This window comes from Polyergus mexicanus, unplaced genomic scaffold (assembly GCF_030449975.1).
Source record: "Polyergus mexicanus isolate NDT 795.1 unplaced genomic scaffold, iyPolMexi1.0 SCAF_16, whole genome shotgun sequence".
In the NCBI taxonomy this organism is placed as follows: domain Eukaryota; kingdom Metazoa; phylum Arthropoda; class Insecta; order Hymenoptera; family Formicidae; genus Polyergus; species Polyergus mexicanus.
In genome coordinates, this window is record NW_027223336.1 from 1,810,124 (window position 1) to 1,817,153 (window position 7,030).

Here is a 7,030-nt window from a genome sequence, read left to right on the forward strand (position 1 = left end):
AAGCGTAATATATTTTAATGCATATTGAAAAATCTAGTGAAAGTTATTTTATTTAATCTAGCCCATCCGTTTTGAGGCAACGGATCTATCTGCAATCTACAATCTGCATTCACATCTACAATCTACAAATCTATGAATCCGTTACCTCAAAATAAAATAAAGTTCATCACTCACCGGCACTGATGCGCAACAGCGGAGTTGTTGGGCTTGAAGTCTACGTTGCCTGTAACATACAGATATAAAGTCCAAATTATAGCAGCGTCCAAAATATAATTAATATTTCATAATATTTTATATCCGATGCGTATAATACTAAGAAGCTCTATATAAATATAGAACAATTTTATAAACTATAAAAAGACTTTTTTTTCAAACAGAAACTTTTATAGGATTTATATAAAAGTCTTTCTTTTTAATTTTCTCTTGTTTAATTTAATCAAATAAAAAGATCGAATTAATGCGCGTACGCGATTTTCAACAACTGATATACAAATAATAGATACCTACCCTAAGGTTGCTCCGCCGGTGCAGGATGCCTCTCCTAGGCCTCCTCCTCCTCTCAGAGTGTCAGAGTCGCTACGTTGATCTGTAACATACAAATAGAAGATTCAAATTGTAGTGACGCTCAAAATAATTAATATTTCACAAAATTTATTATACGCATTGAATTTTATATTTGATGCATATAATAATAAGTAGATAAATAAAGAAATTTTATAAATTTTGAGAAAAACTACTAATAACTCTAATAATTCCAAATAAAGCCATAATCTAAAAGTAGAAACTTTTACAAAATTATAGCTTTAATATAAAATCTTTTTCTCTAATTCTCTCTTGTCTAAATCATATAAATAAAAAATGAAATTGCTATTACGCGATTAATTGCTTAATTTAAATTGCACGTACGCAATTAATAAATAATTAATATACAAATAAAAAATTACTTACGACAGGATTGTTCCATCGGTGCCCGATGCCTTTCCTAGGCCTCCTCCTCCTCTCAGAATGTCAGGGTCACTACGTTGATCTGTAACATACAAATAGAAGATGCAAATTGTAGCAATACTCAAAATAATTAATATTTAAAAAAATTTATTATACACATTGAATTTTACATTCGATGGATATAATAATACGTAGATGAATAAAACAATTTTATAAATTTTGAAAAAAACACTACTACTAATAATTCCATACATAAGCTATAATCTAAAAGTAAAAACTTTTATAAGATTATAGCATTCATATAAAAATCTTTTTCTCTAATTCTCTCTTGTCTAAATCATATAAATAAAAAGCCAAATTACGCGATTAATTATTTAAATTAAATTGTACGTGTGCAATTAATAAATAATTAATATACAAATAACAAATTATTGTACTTACCACGGGGTTGTTCCATCGGTGCCCCATGCCTCTCCTAGGCCTCCTCCTCCTCTCAGGTTGATTCACACGCGCGATACTTAAACGGCACTCTCGCACTTTTATTAAAAGATTACTTCCGCACTTGTACGCGCGATACTTTTAAAGACACTCCCGCACTTTCGAATTTCGGTACGATCGAATCCCGCTTCACGTGAGAATCACACTTCGAGTCGACAAGTCGGGAATTCACCGATTACTTCGAGCAAAGGTTAAGCGGAAGCGGAAGAAGACGAAATCGATCGATGGGATAATCGCGAATGGGGTTCGCTCGACTCTTGACCCGCGCCTGCTCCCATCGAGGGCCGACTAGAACATCGTTAGGAACGATTTCATACGAACCACCAAGTCTCTATCATACAGACTGAGCCGGGTTTATCGTAAGGCTGATAGACGGGTCGAGAATGAAGATACCCACCTTCTACGTGCTAACAATCTAGCATTTCGAAAGCGGGAGATCAACTTCTCTAGCGAGCGAAAATCGAACCTAATTAGAACAGCCGACTCCTCAGATGCCAAACATGTTAGTATTTCTACAATGTGCTGTTAGACGGTACAAGAGAAGGGACCCATTAACGACGATTCCAAAGCGATCGACCGAACTCTAACCGATTCGGGCCGAACCGTTCGTCGGAGCAGAACGTGCCCTCAACAGCCGATTCTCGAACCGAAGTTCAAGATTAACCGCGCGAACATGCATCTATACTATGCACGAACATACGTTGCTACGCGGCCGGCATTCACCTCAGCCGCGATACTGAGGCGTTTTAACATTGCGCCTGCATTAATATATTAAATTTATTAATACATAAATATTTATATAATATATAATATTAATATAGTATTAATATTAATTGATATTGATATAAAATTAATTATATTAATAGGTATTAATATATTAAAGATTGCAATGCTGAGAGACATCCCATTTAGCCGGCAACGAAGTATGATTCTCGATGACAATCGTGAAAACGAGATAAAAGTCCAACGCGAAGACGCGACGACGCGAAAACGCGATATCGCGACAACGCGACGCATCGTTGCTCGTACGGCACGATGACGGCAACGACGACGCACTAATGTGCGTTCAACGCACGAATGCGCGTGCCACATAAGAGCCATTGTGCGACTCGTGGCAATGCTGTGTCGACACGCGACGCGGAAGACGCGAAAGCCGTCCGCGGCACGATGACGGCACCGACGACGCACTGCTACTTTATTGCTCGAGTATCGCCGCGCGAATGATAACACGTATGAAAGGAATTTGAGAGTCTCGCCCCACTACAGTTCTATTCAAGTGTCTATGTATAAATGATAACAAAGCCGTGATACATAAACAATGTTTACGCGCGCCAATGTTTACGCCGCCGAGGCCACATACCATGTTAGGTATTGTCACTGCCGAAATATTTTATGTACTATAAAATATGTATATACGCGAAATATTAAATTATATCTAACATATATAAAATCTAACATTATATAAAGGATAATTAATTATTAATCATATTAATCATATCAAATTATTTCCTGATATTTGTTGCGATCGCGTTTAAAAAAGAAATTTGACGGAGCATCTCGAACTATTATATCACTGTTCAAGTGTCGTCCTACGAATAATAAGAAATAAGAAGTGGGAATAGGAAAGGAATTCGACGGAGCGTCTTCCCCGCTATTACTATATACAATATTATTAAAGTATCGCCGTGCGAATAATATTAAGGCCGTAACACGTAAACAATAGCGCGCTATTGTTTACGCCGTCAAATGCCGCATACCATGTTATTAATAATTCGCAGCCGAAATTACTTTGCGGTATTATGAGGTATATACAAGCAAAATATTAAATTATACAAGTATTTTAAATTATAGATCAATTATTTTATAAACGATTAAAATATCACTAAAAATTATCGTTATGTTAATTATTCGGACCTGCGATTCGACTATTTTATTGCGCCTTGTCAATCCGAATCAGATTTAAATCATCAAAAAGTCAAACGATAAAACATCGGATGAAATATAATTGAACTTTAAGTATTTTTAAAGAAATAATTATTATTTATAAAAGAAGAGAAAGATCGCGACAATACAATAATTTATAATTTTGACTCCTATCACTTCGAATTTTCATTATATGTGTATACGTCACGCGCGCGAAATACATGCCTCGAAATTTATCATTGCGATATAATTACTTATTATTTAAAGTATTAAAAGATAATTAATATTTATCATGTCAAATTATTTCCCGATACTTGTCGCGATCGCGTTTACAAAAGGAATTCGACGGAGCGTCTCGTAAGTCGGCGTAAACAATAGCTCGCTAATTTTTAATTAATTTTAAATATTTTAAAGGTGAATTTTTTTGCAATTCCGGTTTTTTATTTAGAGTTCTGGGTAGCATCCTACAAGATATAAAAGAAACTCTTAATATTTTTACACTCCAACAAATATCGCAAAAAATATCACCGTTTTTCGTATGATATTTTGCGAAAACCTGGCAATATTATACCTATCATCGGACGATCATACAAACGTGAAAGAATTAATTAACGCTGTTAATGAAATTAAAGCTTCTTCTTCGAATTCGAAAGAACACGATTAAAACTAATAGGAAAACATAATAATTATAATAGAATATATTTCCGTGTTTTAGAAATAACAATTTTTCATGTGTCATATAAAGATATATCCAAGTATTAGGAAGGGTAGATTTTTTCGCATTTCGGGCTTTTTATTTAGAGTTCTGGGTAGCATCCCACATATAAAAGAAACTTTTAACATTTTTATGCTCAAACCAATATTGCAAGAGATATCTCGATTTTTTAATCATTTTTATCTATTATTATTTATAAAAATTAAATGACGGATTTTATAATATTTTATATAATACATATGTACGCATATAATATTGTAATAATATGCCGTAAACACACAGTTCTCATCAAGATATTCACTTTTAAAAAGATATCTTAAATCAATACTCTTGCAAGTATTGTTATCTCTTTTCCCTTCGCGATGCTGATTGATTATCTCGATGCTGCACCGTGTATTACTTTATATCAATAAAAGTCTGTCATAATTGAGCGACGCATTTGACAGTTCAAATATTAAATGTATGTATAATTTTTATTTAATTTGTTTTGAAAAAACTAGAGGTAATATGTCTGTGTAAGTAATTATACATACATACATACAAAATAAATGGCGTACGTGTATAGCGTGCGCTTATTCTAGTTTAATATATATAAAACTCAGTGCAAATTATGTCATATTGCTTTAAGTTAGAAATTCTTTCGATAAGGCACAGAAAAACGTTGTGATGGGTGGTTTAACCGCAATACGCAATGTGGTTGCAATATAAAAATAATATCGAAGTGTATGGAATAATATTAAAAATACAAAAAAAAAATTAATAAATAAACTCGTGTATTCCATTTGCTTATCGTTTAAGAACAATTACGCGCAAACGCTATATTTGAATGGAACAACCACATCATTCGGGGACAAATACGAGGTAATCGTTTTCGGAACTGACGTGTGGGCCGTCAAGGTTCGCCTACCTCAAGTGCACTGAGTTAGACTTTTGTCTACTCGGCCTCGCGGTGTCAGTGACTCCTAGTATTTCGTGACACTTAATGTTTATGACCTCACTGAGTCATGTTCATCAGTAAGCAATGCCACACTGCCAAAAAGCAAATTCTCTAATTCTTCTAATGACCTCGAAACTGGCTTTACGCTTACAAAGATGTAATTTAAAAATTAGCAAACAAAAAGAGATAAGAATATTAAGCTGTGTGTATGTATTTTGTAGCTGCGCTTTCAATAATCTTGGAAAACAATTTTCTTAAAAAATTATTATTTTGACATTTCTTAACTTTATATAAGATCCTTTATTTCTTTGATTCATTATTAATAAAACGTAATATATAATAAATCTCTCAAATGGTAACGTCTTATATCTACCATAAAAAACCATCCTGCATATTCTGTTATAGAGATAAATTATACATATTCATGCGCATACATTTATGACATTAACTCGATATCATAATAAATTTTACTAATAATAAATTTTATATAAAAAAAAATTCTAATTAGAAACACGATAAATATCTCTCTATCTTAACTCCCTATTTAAACTCAGCGGAAATATTATATAACTTTCCAACACGCGATTGTGAGCGTGACGAAAAGAGACTTCCGTGTGTGTCTACTATATTATCTCGTCTACGTATCTCGGAACGAACTTGACCTAGTTACCTAGCTGCAGGAATATGTCACGTTATCTGCGCTGAGTGCAGGTAACTCATGTGACAGCCCGCCGCGTGGGCGTCGATGAAGAAGGAGGTGAGATGATGCGAAGGCCCGCGGCGTTATTATAGATGCCATATCATGAGAGACAAAGAGTGGGTCAAGTTTAGTAGAATGTGGATAGAGTAACAGCGAACTCTCACTTTCATATCCCCCGCAAGCCTATGGATCGCACATATATGTACTTGCACGAGCAAACATTTGCGGCGCGTGTATGCCCACGCGAGATATATCTCTTCATATTAAGAAATCTTCTCTGTTGATTTATATATAAAATAGCAAAAAAATTTTGGCGCAATTGCTTAAATACTGATATCTGTTGAAATCAATTACATCATTAATTTGCTTCGCATCTTTTCTCTCGACAATAGATGTTACATTATTAATTCGCTTTGCATTTTTTCTCTCCGCAATGGAACGGAGAGAATTCGAAGAATTCGATAGGACAAAAAAAAGATTAATAAGATAATTATGTATACTGCTTAGGAGAAATATTCATTTTTCATTCGTCAATGTAAGATCTCGAACTTGAAAGTAACTATTAAATACGATTTATACGATCATCAAATTCTTCAAAGCTTATCTCGAATTTAATAATATGGAGAGTGTTCTTATAGAAAAGTGCTTTCTTCATTTTTACATTTTTCACCGCGCACATTTGAAGCATCTTTATTCCGTCGTTATCTTGACAGATGAATTCTGACAGATGAATTCTTTTTCCTTTCGCCCTGGAAAGAGAGCCGAGGAGGCTGAGATTTAAAGATATTACGGCGAGGTAAAAAAAGATACGTATCGATTCCGTCATTTATTCAAGTACGCAGCGTTCCACATTTTCCTAATTGATCTCTACCGTGCGGGCAATCTTTTTTTTTTTTTTTTTTTTTTTCATTGACATTCATTGGATATCGCTGGTACCGCGGGAGATAAGAGTCGGAAATAGTTTCTTCTAGAGTCGCATCGGCCTTCGCAAAGTCACGGATTCGTCCTTGGAAGTCCAATAGGTGGACCGAAGCAAGAAGCCGAAGGTTTCTGCTAGCGAGAGATGGGCACGAGATAAATTTTAATATACCGACGAGTTTTGTTCCCCTCATATACAATACATACACCGTATTAACCATGCCTAATTCCACTTGACACAATATCTTACTCTACTCGTGTTTTTGGACTTTTAAATTCGTATACGCGATGTACAATAACAAAAAATACAACTCGTGTAAATAATGTCTTTTAAAATTATAAAAAATGGGCGAAATATTCCAATTATAATTGTAAATAATTTTAATTCAAGCAG